This window comes from Gallus gallus, chromosome 4 (assembly GCF_016699485.2).
Source record: "Gallus gallus isolate bGalGal1 chromosome 4, bGalGal1.mat.broiler.GRCg7b, whole genome shotgun sequence".
In the NCBI taxonomy this organism is placed as follows: Eukaryota; Metazoa; Chordata; class Aves; order Galliformes; family Phasianidae; genus Gallus; species Gallus gallus.
In genome coordinates this window covers 55,336,987-55,356,686 of record NC_052535.1, presented here as the reverse complement: position 1 = coordinate 55,356,686, position 19,700 = coordinate 55,336,987, and the positions used below count along the sequence as shown (strand labels likewise).

General features: G+C 38.5%; 1 long non-coding RNA gene across 1 annotated transcript in view; it reads left to right on the top strand.

Annotated features, from left to right (window-relative positions):
- The window catches only part of LOC107051710, a 299,217-nt gene that overhangs the window by 211,199 nt on the left and 68,318 nt on the right, over positions 1-19,700 (top strand). The window contains exons 18-22 of the long non-coding RNA XR_006939094.1: positions 4,840-4,914; positions 6,459-6,566; positions 7,042-7,205; positions 11,425-11,592; positions 13,548-13,608. This is a non-coding gene — a long non-coding RNA (uncharacterized LOC107051710). The remainder of the gene's footprint in view (positions 1-4,839; positions 4,915-6,458; positions 6,567-7,041; positions 7,206-11,424; positions 11,593-13,547; positions 13,609-19,700) is intronic.

Below are 19,700 nucleotides of genomic sequence, written 5' to 3'. Positions count from 1 at the left end.
GCATAAATTGTGTTGACACTTGACTCAATCTGCAAGGACATATATAAAAAAGTGAGCTCTCAGCACTTCCTGTATTAAAAATGCCCTCAGCAGCATAGTGTAATTTTGGCTAGACAACCATTTAGCTTTCATTCTCTGATCAACAAGTTTGCTTTTAAGAACCTTGACAGCAGAGGCAGGCAGGCACTCATGTCTGTTTGCAGCACTCCTCTGAAAGATGCGTCACAAGCTGGCAGGCAAGCAGGGCCGAGAGCCTGGCGTTACTGCTTCTCTCTTCACAACCAAATGTAGCTCCAGGCTACAGTGAAGCTGAGGCCACTAATATTGGCTTACCTACTAGGCATTTATGTAAACTGACAACTCTGGCAGTGGACAGGCCTTCTATATAGTAATCAGTGATTGCCTCTAAAATTTCATTAAAACTATAAAATGCAATAACGGTGGTGCTCTCATATTTGAAGTGCCGCACTTTTTTGTTGTTGTTAATGTGAGCAGATAATCTACTTTGTGCAGAGATATGTTGCTTGTGGCCAGTACAATAATTTATTGGCCTCTGTGGCATCCAGGGACCTTATTTTTTTAAGATGTAGAATGGCTTTGTAAACTATGTATTGCCAGTATTATTTTTAATCTGCTCTTGGCAACTGAATTTTCTTTTCTGCAGCAGAGGATAATGAAATGAGATGGATTTTCTGGATTCTTGTTTATTTAAAAAAATAATCACAATGGCAATTTACATATGTTTTACCGTTGCATCTAGATTTTGAATATTTACCATAACTGGATTAGATTCTAGTTATGTGTGGAACTGACTGGAAAATAAACTGGCATCCTGATTTGCATTCATTCTGCATCAGTGGTTCCTCTGTCAAATTTGTTCACTGTGGAAGATTTGGCCAAGAGCTGTGTCTGTGTATTACCTGCTACTGCAGGCAAAAGTCTGAAGTATGTGTTGAACCAAATCCCTGACATATATAAGAAATGACATATTGCTGTACAGAGAATAGCAATATTGAAATTAAAATATACTTAGTGTTCAGTCAGGAAGCGGGTGTTTTTCTTTTTTCCCCTTTTTTTTCTTTTTGCGCCTAGATAGCCAAGAGCAGATTTACATAGCGTGAAGGTAACTGCTGAGTGGAAGGTGATCTCAGTGTATGATTTCCATATGACTTCCTTATGCTATTCCTGCCCTATGAGATAGAGATGGTTTGGGGGGCATGAGCTGCCTGTGCTTTGTTACTACACTGGCACTAGACCAGACAGCAAAAGAGCTTTCTATTAGCAATGTGCAGATAGACTAAAACCCTCTCCTCCAATTGAAGGTGTGTGATGTGAGAGGAGAAAAAATAAAATTTGCATTTATTCGTGTTTATACTTTTTCATCCTTGTAGATTTTATTTCTAGATATAGTTAATTACAGGCAACAGGACCAAACGAATGTGAAGAAACAAACAATTGTGTGTGCTTGCAAAATGTGTATTATTACTCAGTGTTGCCTCCTTAAAAACAAACAAACAAAAAACTATCCTTATTTTGAGTCCTTAGTTTCCCAGTTTCCGGGAAAACCTTTTTTCTTATGTCTAAAGCCAGACTATCAGCATGGGGTGCCTTTTGTTCTTTGCTGACTCAGGTACAGCTGCTGCTCTCTCTGGGCTCTTGAACAAAACCCAGCTCTCTTCAATATGGGGCACGAGTTTTCTCCATGTACTTTAGAGTGAACTATTCTGATAACATCTGTTGAAGAGCTAAGTATTTGTTTCACCAGCCCTTTTTCACCCTGATACTAGGCAAATGGTTAGTAGAGAAGTTTAAATCAACATTTATCCTGCAGTTCACTGTCTCCTTCCTTGAGCTGTTACATACAAAACTCATGCCCTTATATGCAGGCTGATGTTATAATCTCACCAATAGATCTGTGTTTGTATTATTACAGATTCATGTTTATAATTTGTAATTCCTCTTCTTTCCAACCAGTAGAGCCTTAGAGGCGGATTTAGTAGAAACTCTTGAGGTAGGTAATTTGTTAAAAAGCAGAACCACTTCATTGAATGTAATACTGTTCTAAAACACACATACATTTTCTGGGACCTATACTAGAGCAGCTACCTGACTATGAAACTCTGTGCTGCGTGAGTACACATTAATTCTCCTGAAGCTTGGGCTGTCTGGACTGTAACTGAGAGGTTTGGGAAGGCTGAATTTTACTGGTGTGCCAGATCCTGATTACAGCCCAGTACTGTGTGTTGGTGAGACTTCCCTGTGCAACCCATTCAGTGAAGCTCTCTGAGGTATGGCCATGAGAGGTTGAGAGCTTGTTGATAAAAATCAGGGACCGGATTAACAAAGGACATTGGGTGGTCAGGATCTACTGCAGGCTGCCTGATTAGGGGGAGCCTTTGGGTGAAGCCTTCTTGCTTCGGCTACGGGAAGTGTTGTGCTTGCAGACTTCCATCTTGATGGGGAATTTCAACGACTTGTCTGTTTGTTGGGAAATCCAGTAGGCTCCTGGAGTGTGTTGAGGATAACTTCCTGATCCAGCTATTAGATAAAATGACCAGAGGAGAAGACCTAGTGTTCACCAATGCAGAGGAGCTTGTTAAAGAGGTTAAGGTTAGAGGCAATCTGAGATGTAGTGACTGTGCCCTGTGATCTTGAGGAATATGAGCCTGGCAAAAAATGAAGTCAGGACTTTGAATTCAAAGAGAACTTTTGGCTGTTTAAGGAATTATTGAATGAGCCCCCCTGGGAGACTGTCTTTAGAGATAAAGGAGCAGAGCAGGCAGCTCTTTAAGGATGCCTTTCTGAGAGCATAAGAGCTCTCTGTCCCCCAGCAGAAGAAATCAAGCAGAGGAGGCAGGAAATCAGCATTGCTGAAGAAAGACCTGCTGGTTAAACTGTGGGAAAGGAGAAACATGTAAAGGCGCTGGAAACAGGGATGTGTGGCCTTGGAAGAATACAGGGCATGCAGAGATGGGATTAGGAAAGCCAAGGTGTGGAACTTGGTGATGGATGTAAAAATAACAAGAAGCGATTCTATAGATACATTAGTCAAGAAGAGACAGATCAAGAAGAATGTACCCCCCTCTGATAAATGAAAAGGGGAAACCGTCTACAACAGGTATGGAGTAGATTGTGGTTCTCAATAAGTTCTTTGCTTCAGTCTTCACTGACAGTCTTCCTACATCTCTCATGTCCCTGAACCATTAGGCATAGGGCAGGGGAGCAAAGCCCTTCTTTTTCTGTAAGAGAAGAACAAGTCTGAGATCACCTCAAGAGGCTGAATGTGTACAGGCCTATGGGGTCAGATGACATGCGTCACAAAATCCTGAAGGAATTGGCTGATATGGTTGCCACGCAGCTCTCCATCATATTTGAAAAGTCATGACTGTCAGGAAAAGTCCCCAGTGCCTGGAAAAGGGGAAACATCACTCCCATTACTAAGAAATGGAGAAAGGAAGACCTGGGGAACCATAGACTGGAGAGCCTTGCCTCTGTGCCTTGGAAGATCATGGAGTGGATCCTCTTGGAAGCTAAGGCACATGCAAGACAAGGAGGTGATATAAGAAAGCATGATTTCACCAAAGGCAGATAGTGCCTCACCGATCTGGTGGTCTTCTACGATTGCGTGACAGAATCAATGGACAAAGGAAGATCAACTGATGTCATTTACCTGGACTTCTGCAAGGCCTTTGGCATGGTCTCACACCACATACTTATCTCTAAATTGGAGAGAGGTGGATCTAAAGGGTAGAATATTCAATGGCTAAAAAAATCTGTTGGATGGTCACAGGTGGAATGTTGTTGTCAATGACTCTATGTTCAGGTGGAAGCCAGTGATGAATGGTGTCTCCCAGAGGACCAGTCTTGGGACTAGTGCTCCTCAACATCTTTGGCATAGATGATGGAATTGAATGCACCCTCAGCAAGCTTGCTGATGACACCAAGCTGAGTGGTGCAGTTGACACAATAGAAGGAGAGGATGCCATCCAGAGGGACCTGGACAAGCTTGAGAAGTGGGCCCACATGAACCTAATGAGTTTCTACAAGGCCAAGTGGAAGGTGTTACACTTGGGTTGGGGAAATCCCAGATACAAGTACAGACTAGAAGAAGAGATTGTTGAGAGCAGCCCTACTGAGAAGGAGTTGGGGGTCCTGGTGGATAAAAAGCTGGACATGAGCCAGCTGTGTGCTCTTGCAGCCTGGCAGGCCAACTGCATTCTGGGCTGTATCAAAAGAGAGGTGGCAGCAGGGAGAGGGAGGTGATTGCCCTCCTGTACTCTGCCCTCATGAGGCCCCATCTGAAGTACTGCATCCAGGCCTTGGTCACCCAGCACAAGAAGGATGCTGAGCTGTTGGAGGAGGTCCAGAGGAGGATCACTAAGATGATCATAGAGCTGGAGCACTTCTACTATGAAGAAGGACTGATGGAGCTGGACTTGTTTACCATGGAGAAGAAAAGGCTCTGGGGAGACTTCACTGTGGCCTTTCAGTACTTGAGAGGATCTCATAAACAGGAGGGGGACCAACTTTTTTACACAGTCTGATAGTATCAGGATAGTGTCAGGTTTTGAACTAAAAGAGGAGAGAGATTAGATGTTAGGAGGAAATTTTTCACTCAGAGGGTGGTGAGGTCCTGGTACGGGTTGCCCAGAGAAACTGTGGATGCCCCATCCCTGGAGGTGTTAAAGGCCAGGTTAGATGAGGCCCTGGGCAGCCTGATTTGGTGCCTGATTTTAGTAGCTGGCAGTCTTACCAACCGCAAGGGAACTGAAACTAAGATCCCTTCCAACCTAGTCCATTCTATGATTCTGTTATTTTATTTTTCTATTACTTCCTCAGAAGACAAAGCAACAAGAGGAGAAACCCCAAATTGTCACCAGTCTCTGCAAATGGATTTCAACTATAAGCAGACACGTATGTGGTCCTCCTTCTCTATTTTTCCTTTTACAAAATGCAAGTACTGAGTAAATATAAAAGTGACTTATTCTGAGCTGAAGTAGCAGATATAGCGGTTTTGCTTACATGTACACTAAGGAGAAGGACAATGCAGCCCTAAAAATAGTAATCACAGAGAAGTGAGCTAGACATTTAGACAGGATTTCAGTGTCCCTTGTGGTTTCAGAGAAAAGCGAAGCACTTCACTGATGTGTCAAAATATAAACAAAGTTGCCAGCTGAATCTCCATCCCAGCTACTTGCTGTAAAGCCTTCAAAGGGCACCATTGCCAACCTGGCACAGCCAGGAGGTGATTTTCAGGTCATGCAGTGCCTTTCGAATGGCTGGAGCCTGTGTAAAGTAGCAATTGAAGGGCAATAGTTAAAGAGATAGGAGGGGAGTGTAGTTCTGTGAACTTACTAGGAAAGTCTTTGACTTTATTTCTGTTATATCTCATTGGACTTGCTTTGGAAGTTCAAGGTCAAGGTAAGAAGAATTGTGTGAGAAGTTCACAGTGTTTGGACTGGAAATGTTTGATAGAATTGAGGTATCAGACTTCAGAGAAAAGGATTAAAAACTGAGAAATAGTGCCAAGGAAGTAAATAAGAAAGCAAAAAGCCTTTAGAAAAAGGAGGCAGAAGTGACAAGAGTCTGTTCAGAATACCAGCACTCTGTCCTGTGAGTTAGCAGTCAAACATTCCTGTCTGTATCCTATTGTAAGCCCTGCATTGTGGCTTCTTTCCACCACTGACTTTCCAGGGCCACCCACAGGGACAGCAGCTCTGTTGTGCACCCATGCCATCCTGCCAGGCCTGTGTAAGCCAGTAAGTTGGTCTGTGATGCTGTCACATTCCTCATGGAAAGTTATAGTTCTGATGTGTCCAGTTACAGGTTTGGTGTAAGCCTAGATGTATCATTTGCTCTGCTGGACATGACTTATCATAATACAGAATGAAATTAGGAAATGGAAGGATTCTATGATTCTGTGATTAAATGTTTTCATTGTAGTATTTGACCAACTTATCTGTGGTTGATGTGGTGGCTACCATTCTGTATTAATTATGCTTACACTGAACAGCTTGGAATCATTTGTCCGTAAGGAAAGTTGCTTCCTAACCCCAGGCAGTTAGTGGTTGTCTTATCAGCTAAAGAAAAAAATTACCTTTTGCTAGCTGTAGACCACAGGGAATCTCAGTGATGGCAGTGGGCAAGGTGCACTGTCCTGAGTCCAATTACTGCTAGGAAGTAAATTATGCTTTACATATCATCCATGTAATAACCAGACATGGTTACTATTAGTCTTGCAAAGTCCGTTTCTGGATTTGATTGGTAAGGGACTTTTTTAATCTGCTTTTACTAGCTGCATGATCTGTTTTACACCAGGTACCAGTGGCTTCTGTTTCATGACTTAGTAAGTTGTGCTCAGCCTCTTGTATTCTTTATGAAAGTATACATTTCTTATTTCTAGTTTTTTTTATGTGCTGAAGTTTCACTGTTGTATCTGTTATGTTTATTAAATTCAGGTTCTTGAACTCATATCAGAGGATTTGTTAAATCCTGATACTTCCATGAATTCAAACAGGAAACAAAGTCTGTGCGACACAGATGTAATCAAATGGATGAAACCTCAGGTTTGTGCACAAGTGTGTATGTATGGTATTTCTTGTATTTAGCTAAGGTGTTTGGTAGCAGTCCCTATCTCCCCGAGCTCTCTGCTTGTTCTTGGCTCAAGGAATAGCAACCTGAATACTCGCCCTCCTGCCATTTGAGATCTGAGATGGCAGTTTTACATTAAGAAGAGTAACTTAACTGCTATCACTAGAAAATACACTATGCTGGTTTTATTATACAAAATATCCACTTTATGACTTTACAGCTACATTGTTGTTGTCACTAAATTAGATTGGGCTGCACAAAAAAGGGGGCAGTGTTCTGACAGTATACATGAACAGTGATTCATAAAAAAAATTAGTTGCCAGTATAAGACAAACCCAACCATGTGGAAATTAGATTATTTGTGAAATGTAATTACCCATAGAGTGGGAAAATGTTTTGGTGTGCTCATTTCATGTCCTGTGCACCTCTGTCTTACCATGTTTTTCACAGTTATGAAACCAACAAAGATGGAGTCTTAGGAGCAAAGAGTATCTTCCCTTTTATCTGAGATAAAATCTGTCTCAGGTTCTGCAATTAAGTGCTCAGCTCCACCTGCTCCTTCTGCCTTTTCCTGCATCCTGACCACTTCATTTAAAGCTCATGATTCCCAGCAGGTGGGTGTGCTCTATATGTGGTAATTGAAAAGACTTGTACTTGGGGAAAAGAAGAAACAAAGGGGAAAATTTCATAAGCTAGACAGGAAAAGAAATATTTAAAATTAAGAATGGAGGGCTAAGCAGAGAAGAAATAATGCTGAGTTGAAGCACAAGGAAGAGGTGAATTGTAGCAAGGGCAACATGAAAACAAATAAACATTGAAGGATAGAAAGTGCCATGTGAAAAAGAGGAAAAATTAAAGAAATAAATTATTTTATGTGCATAAGGGAAGCAGAAAGCAAGCAAACCAAAAGGGAGAATCAAATTACAACCTACTTGTAACTTGTATTTTCATCTGTACCTCGGTTTTCCCAAACAGAGTCAGGTCTCCTGTGAAAACCTCCTTCTTAAATAAGCATTTTTTTTTCTTCCAGTCTGCCTCCTTCTGTGCCCCATTAAAACTGAAAGAGAAGTCAGCAGACAACTGAGGGATACAATGACCAGCTGAGAGTTTTTCTTTCTTCTTTATGATGTTTTCTTACTTCTGTTGCAGTTGTTGGTTATGGTGACTTTGCTGTTGTTGTTGTTTTTAGCCATGTTTCAATATCAGTTACTAAATGCAGAGCAGATGGCCCACAGGTAACGTGTAGTTTCCTTTAATGACCGTCCCCTGGCTTTATAAAGAGGGAGTCACTTCTTGATTAGGAAATTGCCATTTTGAAAAGTGACCATAATCATTGGAGCTTTGTGGTGGCAGCTCTCCCTGCTGTTAGCAGAGACATGTAATGACAGCAACACTGCTGGGATGAAAAGGGAAACTTCTTCACAGAGCCCTAATCCTCCATCCTTTCAAGAATATATTATAGGACACACTCAGAGACAGGGCACAACACTAGTGGGAACTTAGGGCTGATTCAAAACAATAATTTCTGTCAGTCCATAATAGAGATGATCCCCAAATTTTCTGCTATTCAGACACTTCTGTACTGTATTCAGTAGAATGGGTTGAGGCAAAATAGAAAAGAAAGTGTTCAAAATGTTTCAAAATGTTAAAAAAAAAAAAAGTGAATGCAATTTTCTAACTATTTTCTACTCTGCAGCGTTGAACTGCTTTTCTTCAGCCCTGCCAAACTGAAATTCGAAATAAATTATCATGATAGTTATTTCTTTATCTTAAATCTACAATAGAAAAAAAAAAAAAGTAGCATCTTAAGACTTAAAGAGAGACTTCTCAGTCACATTTCCCAGTTAGGTTGACTGCTTCTGAAATAGATCTGAACTTTACACTAAACTTTTTTTACAATTCAATTGTGAAGAAGCTGCAAATGAACTGTTGTTTGAATACACCTAGAGGGCAGTTGCACGTATACATATATATATATATGTATATATATATGTTATCATTCTGCTCAATAATCACTTGTGTAGGAGCTGTTAATCAACTCCATGCAGATAGCAAAAATATGTAGTATCTGTGTGGTCTTATTTACATTGCACGCAAACAACTTATAATAGCATTATTATGAATGTCTAGAAGACTCAGCAGCCAAAAAAATCAGTGCAATCTAAAAAAAAACCCACATAAAATCTGGTAGATAGCATGGTAATTATGTTTAGATATTATCTAATGGTCAAGAGTGATCTCCTGAGTTCCTAATTGACAATGACAGATTAGCACTAATAAGATAAGCATGATAGTGATGGAAAATGAATCGATGGGGGCAAATCTGTGACACACCAAAAGGATACCAGAAAGGGCTGGTAATATCTTGTAATTCTTTTATCTTTTCAGTATTATGTTTAATCCTCTGCTTTCAGATTTCCAGCTGCTTTAAAAAGAAAACCTCCCTGTGACCTGAGATAAAAAAAAAAAAAAATTATGAACTTTCTAGGCCTTTTTTATCATCAATAATTTGCTATTAAAAACCTGACATATGCAGATAACTTGTATCCAGATTAGTCTGGTATTATTTTATATATATATATATATATTTTGCTGCTACTGCTTTTATGCTACGCATGACCAAAATTTAACTTTATTCACAGTAATCCTATTAATGTCCCCCATTTAGCAGAATATTGCAAAGGAATAAAACCTAAACATTTATAATTTCACTAGACTTACTTTACTTGAAGATAAGTACTGTAATATAATCTTGCTGAGTCGGTGCCATTACAAAGATGTAACTGATTTATAAATCTACCCCCCCAAAAAAAAAAAAAAAAAAAAGCTGTTACAAAGGTACTGGTCTAAAGTCTAGTCAAATTTTCTGTAGAAGAAACACAATAGGGTAATTTTTTAATTATGTTTCAGTTACATGTACAGAATAAATCCTTTAAGTTTGAAAAGACTACTGGTTTTGATTCATCATGTAGTGGCACATTTTACTTCCCTAAGACGGTTAGCAACTTTGTGTATTCATTGTTTAAGTCATTCTTTAAATCCCAGATGCTTACATGAGCAACTTTGCTGACTTATATTTAGTTTCATTGAAATATATTACAGGAAATACCTGTAATAAAAGCCTACTTCATTAAATTTCACTGTAAAATCCTGGAGAAAAAATAAAAAATAAAAAGAATACTAATCTCTAATACTTGTTTTTAAAAGGAAACCTTAATTCTTTACTGGAAAAACTTCAGTCATTATCTTTCAATTTCATTAAAAACAGTAATAGGTGCTTCTGTTCTACAGCTGCTGTTGAAGTCAATACAAAAGATTTCCTCAAGAATCAGTGTGATAGCAGGATTTAAATAGAGTTAATTAAGAAAATATTCACTCATTGGTATTTCTACCTCATGTTGAGACTACGTAGAAGGTTGGATGTTTGTTATGAAGTTAAGCATTAAAATATTTTCAAACCAGTGTCATCCAGGTCTACAGCTGTGGGAAGGTACAACGTCAAATGGTTATTATTTTGAGGTGGTTCTTAGGTCAGTCAAACACCTACAATACCACTCATAGTCTGGATAAAACACAAATTCCCTGAATTTCTGAGAATTGGATTTTTGTAAATTATTATGATTAGTAGTATCAGTACTCAGAAGTGGAACTCCATAAAGATAGAACTAGGATTCCTATATGACTCCATGGAACTATGGGAGTTGAATGAAGCTCACAAGATGCTATATCGTTTAAAGTGGCCCTATGAGTAATAATGAGTGTTAACTGTTCACTGTTGGTGAATAGATTCTTCTCATTTAGTCACTGGAGTAAAATTCTTCCACTGATGATGCTGAGTGATCTACCTCAGTAAAAATATGTTGATATTCTGAAAAGTTCTATGTAGGAAATGTTCATACACTTAGTTGCTTACAACTCATTTATGAAATGAGTTGTATATACTTATAGCTCATTCCTCTGACATGCTTTAAAGAGAAAATCATGAAGTGGATTAAAGGAGATTTTTCTGAGATCCCTGTGAGAAAACGGAAGCAAAGAAGGAATTAAATTTTTCTAAAACAACATTTTTATGAGAATTTTAGCTTGTTGCCTACACATCATCAACAATTTATCTAAATGTCTGTTGACTTCTTATTTGAGGCCTTGCTCCACTAAATTAATGAGCTCAGTAGGTCAGATGGTGCATGTTCAGGAGACTTAACATTTTTATAGCTATTAGAAAAAGAAAAAAAGAAAAAGCAGCTTTAGTTTTTTTTTTTTTTTAACTGCTAATTCTATGAAAACTGCTAAGGCAGAAAAACACTGCTGCTTTCTGTACTTCAACTACAGATAAAGGACATTTTTCCAATAGACAGACACAAAGCTAGCTTGTAACAGAGCTACTCCAAAACACTGAAATTATAAAAAAAAAAAAAAACACAAAACAAAACAAAAAAACAGAGGGCAATATAGCAAATGATATATGCACTATATATTGTTTAATATGCAACCTGAGAAGCCCTTGCTATTCTACAGAACTGAATAAACATGGGAGTTTCCAAAATGCAGACTGCTTCTGTTTACCAATGAGGAAATGAAAGAAGACTGAGTATAGGAGGCTTTTTCCCCAACTTGTTTGTTCTGTTTTTGCTGTTTTCAGTTAAAATGAGCTGGAAATGTGAACATTTCTGCCTGCAGGTATTTGGTGAGAGTGATCAGAAAATTGCTAGAAATCGTAAGAAGTTAAACGAGTGGAGATTTGGGTGTTTCTATAAAAAAAATTTGTCCCATTTAGCTATACTTCTATTCCTGATCACATCTGGAAAGCTGACTTGTTATTGTTGTTTTTGGCAGAGAACTTAAGAAAACTCTCTTTGCTAAGAGAATGGAAGAATGGAGAGCAGAAGCCCATGGTGTCCTGAGAAAGTGACCTGCTGGGGACAGAAAATGTGGTGGAGGACCTTGAAAGCAAAATCATGAAGGGAAATGTGCTTTGTCCCAGTGGCAGAAGTCACAACCCAGGTAACTGCCTCAGAGAACTGCAGTCACAGTTTCTTGCTTCATCCAGATTTCTGTCAAGCCTGAAGGCTTTTCAATTTCTACAGTCTGCAATCTAGCAAGCGTATGGCATGCTGCATGCTTTCTCATGGAGGGCAGAAAGAACAAGAGAGAAGTTAAATAAATGTCTGATTCCTATTTTGTCAACTGAGATAATTTAGAAAGGAAGGGACAAATTTAAAGTTTTCGGAGGACGAAGACAGAACAGAGACTTCTATTACTGCATCTCTCTGCTTTGTGAAAACAACAGTGTGTGCTGAGAAGATAATCAGACACATATAAAATACTTGCTGGGATTAGAGAGATAACTCTTACTATGCAGACATCTTGCATAAACTTAACAAGGCTAGAACAACTTAAAAGAAAAGAAAGAGTCAGCAATGTGGTTATATTTGTAAGAAAACTACTGAAAAGCTCTGACAAAGAGTGTGTGTAGGGGAGAAAAAATAATATTGATTATTCTGTAAAAGTATATTTTACCAACTCATGAAGTAGGGTTTTGACCATATATTCTAGTGGTCTGTGTTGAGGAGTTCCTGATCCTGTGAGTGGCTGTTACTTCATTAAATAACGTAGGTGACTCTGAAACTAATGCCTCCTATTTCTTTCCATGGAAACTACAACAGATACAAAAAGCACAATAATACTGTTCGATAGAGCAAATTCTCAGCTACAAAACACTATTTTTCAACTAATCACAAGCATTACCTATGCATTTTCACCAGTGGTGAACAAAAGCCTGCCTGCTGCACTTCTTAAAAAAAAAAAATCTGCATGTCTGTCCATTCCAGCTTGTCTGTCATATCGCATTACTGTCACCACTGCTGAAGCACACCACCCACTGGTTCACTGTGCTCATATCCACTGTGTGGTCTCTATCAACATTCAGAAAACATTGATGAATGTCAATGGCTGCCATTGTTTCCAAATGGAGGAATTTAATGACACACCTCTGCTTCATCCTCACTTCTGTGTCAGATACCATTCCATCAGGTTGCCCCTCTGCTGCCATCTGTCACACAGCAACAAAATGTAATGGATTATCATTTGGCAGGTTCAGTCTCTACTGCCATATCATCAGTATCCACCTCTGCCATAATGGGCCATCATAATAAATTAGGAAGGCATTACTTTTGGAGCAGCCTTTGCATTTTCTGGAGGTCTTGAAATATTGCCTCACAGTGCAGGTGCTTACAGTTCTGTGATATTTTTCCTTTCAATCTAGAAATGACACTGAAAATACTTGACTATTTGGCTAGTTAGGTCTAAATGAAAGGTTTCGGGTTCAATCTCGAATTTGCAGTCTCTGGTCCTAATGTTGCTTTCTTCCTAATGTTCTGCGGTGCTTCATCTCCTTCATCCCCCCACTTCTAACCAATTTTTTCAGGGAAACAACACACGGTCACAGCTCTGGAAAGCCATTTGAACAAATATGCTAATGCTCTGGGGCAAATTCACGTTGCCAAAATGTTAATTTAAGTCCACCGAAATGCAGTTTGTATTTTGCCCTGTAATACTTTTTGCTTATATTAATTTCAAAGTTTTTCAGGAGTTGTTTTATGTAACTGAAAGAACGAATGGAAAAAAGGAAGGAACAGTTTATCCTTAGACTTTGTTTCCTCAGTTTTCTATTTTTTGGTTAGCCAAGGTTATTTATTTACAAAAGCCAACTTGCAGCATCAGTAGCCCAGAGCACGCAGGGACTCCTCATACTAGCATGGCCAAGGCCTGCAGTTCCCCACAAGATGGCAGAGCCCAGGGCTGCAGTCCTCCTGAGGCGGAAAGGCCCGACTGTTTTGTTTCAGACAAATGGGGGAGCTTCAGAGAGCTTTATTCACCATCTTGGATGAAAACAAGTGGTGGAATACTGAATTTTCCACGTCACAAAAGTAAGTTCTTTTTTTATGTTTTGTTCTCAGCCTCTTCTGTTACTGAATTTATTGGACTCAGTGCAGCTGCCACATAACCAGGTGAATTTTGGTGAGTCATAATTCATATTTTTGGTTGTTGATTAATAATCATTATTGTTGGAGATTGTTGGACAGCTACATAAATGTGCCATATTCCTGCAGCTTCATTTTCTCCTATATTAAATATTGTATTCAGTCAAAGGTGTGAAGGAGCTGTTTTACCCCTTCTGTTTAATTGCCAGTACCATTGACAGAGAATATCAGTAAAACTTTCAGTGACATTTTCAAGTTTCTCTTGAAAGCAGTTATTTTAACAACTGTTTGGTTCAACAGTGTTGGTACTTGTTTATTTTATTGGAACATTTCGAGCATGTATGCTTTTGGTTACAGAAATACTTACGGAGGATTTTTATCTGTGTAAATACGCAGAGGCAGTAAGAAATATTCATCAGCCTTCCTTTGTTCGACATTTGCTGCTATTGCCATTTAAACATTTTTTCTGAACTGGGGATTAGGAGGAGTTGTGTCTGACAAAGAGGAAAAACCATTCACAAACTTTCAACAGGGAGAAAAGTAGTTTATACTTCATTTCAGGTATAGGTGTCCAGCTCCTTATGTTTCTGTAGGATTCACTGGCTGTCTACCTTAAATCGCATCGATTACTTTCCTGTATTTAATCTGTATTGTATAATACAGCTTAAGAGTAATTAATCTCTCTGGAGATAAGGGGAAAACTTTGGAAACAGAAGAAATAATAGAGGGATGTTAGAATAAGCACTTTAGCAGTCTAGCAGTCCTGTATTTGTAGCCCAGATTAATTTGTGACCGCTTATGAAGAAGTACATCAGAATACTATCAATTGTTTATGAACAGAAAAGAAAACCTATTGTCAGCAAACAGACTTCTTAAAATAAATCCTCTTATAAGACTCTAGTCCTGTATGGTTGTTTTCTTACATTTTTCAATTCTTATGCTTTAAGGACTCTAGTTCATTATAAGCTTCAAGTAAGGAGTCTGATCATTGCAGTTATTATCTTTTTGAAAAAGCAAAATGAAGGTTTCACAATTGATTGTTTATTATCAAAAAGCATTCAAATTATTTTGAATTCAACACAACAGCATATAATATTGATTTGAAATACCATGCCACAGAAAAAGTGTGTATATACAGACATATTGTGTCTAATAAGGGGCACAGCAGGAAGGACTCTGAGATACAAAGTTTTCAAGTAAGAAACTGTTGCTCAATGACAATATGAAAGTACATGTGTACCTTTTTCCTGACTTGATGTTATGTTACTTGCTTCTATCTTGGACCAAAACCAAATGCATTACCTTGCCCTCTTATAGCCATTAACATATAATGGACAGTGTTTGCTCCTTGACCTGCTCCCACTGCTCCCTCCACAAGTGTTTTGTTGTGGTGCAGTGAGCCAGGATTGCTGCTGGATCTGTGAATATAATGACTTGTACTTCTGACTGACTCTGTTCATGAATGTGTAGTTCAGGTGAATGGGAGTTCCTTATTTTTCATTAAATGGTATTTCCCTGTGCTCCAAGAGAAAAGTAGACCTTCAGGCGTAGGTCTGTAATGATTGTACTGGCAGGATTTCCAACTCCTGGCTGCACTGGCAGTGTGAAAGCAGATGCTGAATGGCCATAGCTGTGCTTGTCCTAATGTATTTTTCTGTAAAATTTCTTGAAATAAAGTTGCTGATCACTCATTAAGATCCCATGGTGACCACTCAGCAGTCACCTAATACGGCAATTCACCATCCAAAGAACCATTTCTATGAAATTTAGCACAGAAGAAACTTTCCAGCTCCCACTTCGGGCTTACCCTGTATGTAGACTTTGCCAGACTGTTTTCCTTCTGCATCTATTTTAGATCCTCTTTGCATCTAGTACATCACTAGTATTCTGAATTTGTTGCTATAGATGAGAAAAAGAAACAGAATTTTTCCCATTAATGTGAAGCATTGTATTTTGCTAGTTCTCAGTTCATAGTTAAGTAAAGATAAGTCTTGGCTCTTGAATGTGGAATGGTTAGTTCAGGAGCTGGAATTATGTCACAAATCATAAATAATTAGCTTTGATTCAGAAATCTACTACAAATAACTTAATAAAATACATGTTAAATATAAATCAACAGTTGAATTCATGAAATGTGTGCTTCTCAGCAACTACTTTTTAAAACTAAATGAATTTTAGTGTTTATTAAAAACTGTCATTTACTTTCGTAAATTGCAGTAAGCAACTATAGCACCAAACCACTAACAAAAAGATGTGCAATAAAACCCAGACAGATGGTTTCACCTCCACAGCTATAGGACTCACAGTGGGGCTGCCTGTACATGAGCATCACTCTTGCAGGGGAACCATCCTCTCTAGAGAAACTTGTGTAATAACTATATTCACTCCGATAGGAGAAAATGTGAAGTAACAAGAAGTGTTCTCTCCTATTTTCCTATACTGATGTTACTCCAGAATATTTTTTTTTAGTTACAAAAGAAAATTACTGATTTCACACTTTGGATGCTTGAAGATAATGTACTCTTTGATTTTTTTCTTCTTAATTTTAGTATCAGTATGTTTTCCCTCTCACTTTGTCTTCCCACTTCATCAGTATACTCCAGTATTAAACAGTATCGCTAATGGTTCCAGACTTTCTGAAAGTATCGAACTCGAGAGTTTTTATGGAATTTATTTTTTGTTATTTTCTTATTATGATAGGTTTTTTGTTTTTTTTTTTTTTTCCAAAACGTCAGAAAAAAACTTCAAAGTATGTCTTCCTGGGGTGCATGTGGAGAAGCTTCTACTCTTGTATCTGTTGATGCAAGCATTGGGTCTCTACGCTACACCAAACCTGTCAGCAACTGCGCGCATTTTAATCAATAAAAAGGCTGCAGAGAGCTCTCTATAATATGATGATGTATGACTATGAAATTCTTTTTCTTCGGAAAAGAAGGCAGTGGGTGGCAGGGCTGATATTTGCCTATGGTATTTCCTTAAGCTGTTGAATGTTGTTGAAATTGCTGCATTTATTTAATTTGCTTGGTGAGTGTTTTGCTGGGTGGGAGTGCCTGCTCACACTTTCTAAAGAGGCACAACTGTTTTTGTGTTGCATTATTATTTTCTGTTTGTTTGTATAAGCAAGTTCTGCACACATGCTTTTGAAAATGCAAGCTCTAAATTTTCACATCAGTAAATCCTGATTCATGATTACTTGAGTACTGGATTGCTTCCCTGTTCGTTTACAAGGGTGGATAGTAATAGTACAAGGGGGAATGGTTTTAAACTGAAAGGGGGAAAGTTTAGGTTAGATATTAGGAGGAATTTTTTCACACAGAGGGTGGTGACACACTGGAACAGGTTGCCCAAGGAGGTTGTGGATGCCCCATCCCTGGAGGCATTCAAGGCCAAGCTGGATGTGGCTCTGGGCAGCCTGGTCTAGTGGTTGGTGATCCTGCACACGGCAGGGGGGTTGAAACTCAATGATCATTGTAGTCCTTTTCAACTCAGGCTATTCTATGATTCTATGACCTGGTCAAAAGATCTCATCAGCCTGGCAGGGAGCGAGCAGCTCAGCATACAAGGGAGCAGCCAGCAAGGGGCTTCCTTCAATAGCTAATTAAAAAGGGGAAAAAATGGATTTTTTTTGTATCACAGGCAATACCATGGGCTTGGTGAGCACCTGGGGCTACTGTATATTATTCACCTTATGCACCAGTTGAATAACTTCAGCACAGCTACTAGAAAATTTGCAGGTTGCCTGTAAGGGAAGAGATTGAAGAAAGCAGTTTTATTCCTAATACATGTTTAGTTAGTGATTTGAGTGATTCTGTATGTAGGAAACCTGAAGAGTTTTGCGAGTCCTATGGGGCTGCTTACTTAGCTAATGTTATGTTTTTCCTTTGAATGCAATGGACACTGTGCAAAATGAATATTATTATGTCACAGAATACTCTCTAAGCAGAGAATATGACAAAGCAATAGTGGTTAGTTTATGAAAGGTGATTAAATCCATGAGTAGTGCATTCTGTGCTTAATGAATATTTTAATATAAATATCTCAAATATATCTCACTGTTTCTTTCAAACAGTTGCCATCATAAGTACCCTGAAATCATATAAATGCACTGTTGAGTATCTTTTTTTTTTTTTAATGTTAGTTCAATAACATTATTTCATTTTTGAAATTACAATTTCATTTTTACTTCTTTAAAATAATAACAGAAAGAGTGTAATAAGAAGCCAGGAATGAATGGCAGTGGCTACTTCTGTTGAAGAAAGGGCTATTGAAACTGGGTAGTAGGCAACCCTTATCAATAAAAGCAGGCAGATCAGTTTTGAAAAGGCTGCCAATGATCACTCCATGTCTTTAAATCTTGGAAGCTGGGTCTGGGTACTTAGCTGAGTATGTATTCTACTTTAGCTCTGAAGTTTTGGGATTTGATGTAGGAATTACTGCATGACGTTTTCTGGCCTCTGTTATAAGGAAGGTCAAATCTGTCGATCATGCTAATCCCTTTGGGTTTTAAAATCTTTTAAACTATTGTGAAGAAGCTAGCTGCCAATTAACTTTTGTGCCTGGAGTACAGATCTTCAGCTGAGAGCTTACATGCCTATACTGATTTACCTTCAGTTCCTGGCAGAAGTTAAGAACAACATCTGGTTGCTTCCTAACCTCACAGGAGAGATTTTCATTTAACTTCTATTTCTTTCATTACAACTTTTGTTTCTGTAGTTTTTACCTTATTTATTTTACTGGATAACGAATAAGGCACACAGACATTCATGCTGAATTTGTTGTAATTTTGTTAAAAAGATATAAATGAATTTTATTTGCATTTTTTTTTAATCTGAGCAGTACTGAGTACTGCTATCAGTACTAGATTTTTCTGTGTTTTCTTGTGTATGTTTATTCTACATTGCTGACTCCCTCCTATGTCCATTAGCAATAGTGCAGTTTTCCAATGAATTGGGATGAGCTTGCTGACTCAGTGACAGAAGGAAGAAAAAGCATTTGTACTTGGTGACAGCGTGGAGTTATGTTGGTTTAAGATGAGTGTAACCTAACAGGTGTCATCTGTTGTTTATTCTCTTGTCCTCTGCTGAAAGAGGAGATCTCTTGTGGTAGGTTGGCTCAATTTGAGTTTTTAATGTGTGTGTCACTCTGTATTTATGGGGCTATTTTGCACTGGTAGGGAAGATAGGAAGGTTTATGTGATGATCCTTGGAGATTTCCTATCTCCTGCAAGGAGAAGCTTTTCACAGGAGAGCCAAGAGTTGAGGGTGTTTAGTGCTGGCTCCACCCTAGAGTACTCTATATGAACTGTGGCCCCAGGCTGTGGAGCAATTGCCAGGCAAGGAACAAGAGCAATAAACATCTCTGAAACTACATAGGAAGTCACTATGTGAAGAGGAGAAAATATCCCAAGTGGCCAAAAATAGCTTGGCAAAAGAGAAAGGCTACTATGTGTATAGTATATGTAAATGTTAAGGTAATGTTCATTTTCTGGATCAACAGAGGTTATATTCATGGTTGTAAGACCAAATTCATGTCTTACTGCTAATGTTGCTTTGCTGTTCTGCTGGTTATATGTAGTAATGTATACCAAATCACTACAGCTCACCAATTACTTATGCAAACATCCTTGCAATGCCCCAGCGTTACGATTAAGGACAAAGCCCTTTTTTGGCATAGGTATTTTGTGAGAAGCAGGTCAGTCTGTAATACCAAGCTGCCAAAGAATTACTTCTGACCATAACATAGGGGTGAAACCTCCTGGAGAAGTAGTAGAAATATTTTTGGTTGAAAGTACAAAACAAGATAAAAGCTACGTCGCCTTTTGGGTCAACTGCCTATGTATGCTTCTGTCACTGTTTCTAACATTTATGCGTACTGCACGTTTTAGGATCATGCAGCTTTTTAATGTTTTTTTAACCTTGCTGTTCAAAATAAACTGTAGCAAAATGGGATAGCGTTTTGATTGCTGTAATCATACCTACCACACTTAAACATTCTGAAGTGTTCTTCATCACCTAATTTTCGGCTATCAGTAGCGTTTATGAGCCACTTTTCTCACTCTTGAAATCATAGCTCCTGTAGCAGAGCACCATAAGAGGTTGTCAGCAGCCTTTTAAACTGTGAACTCCTGTT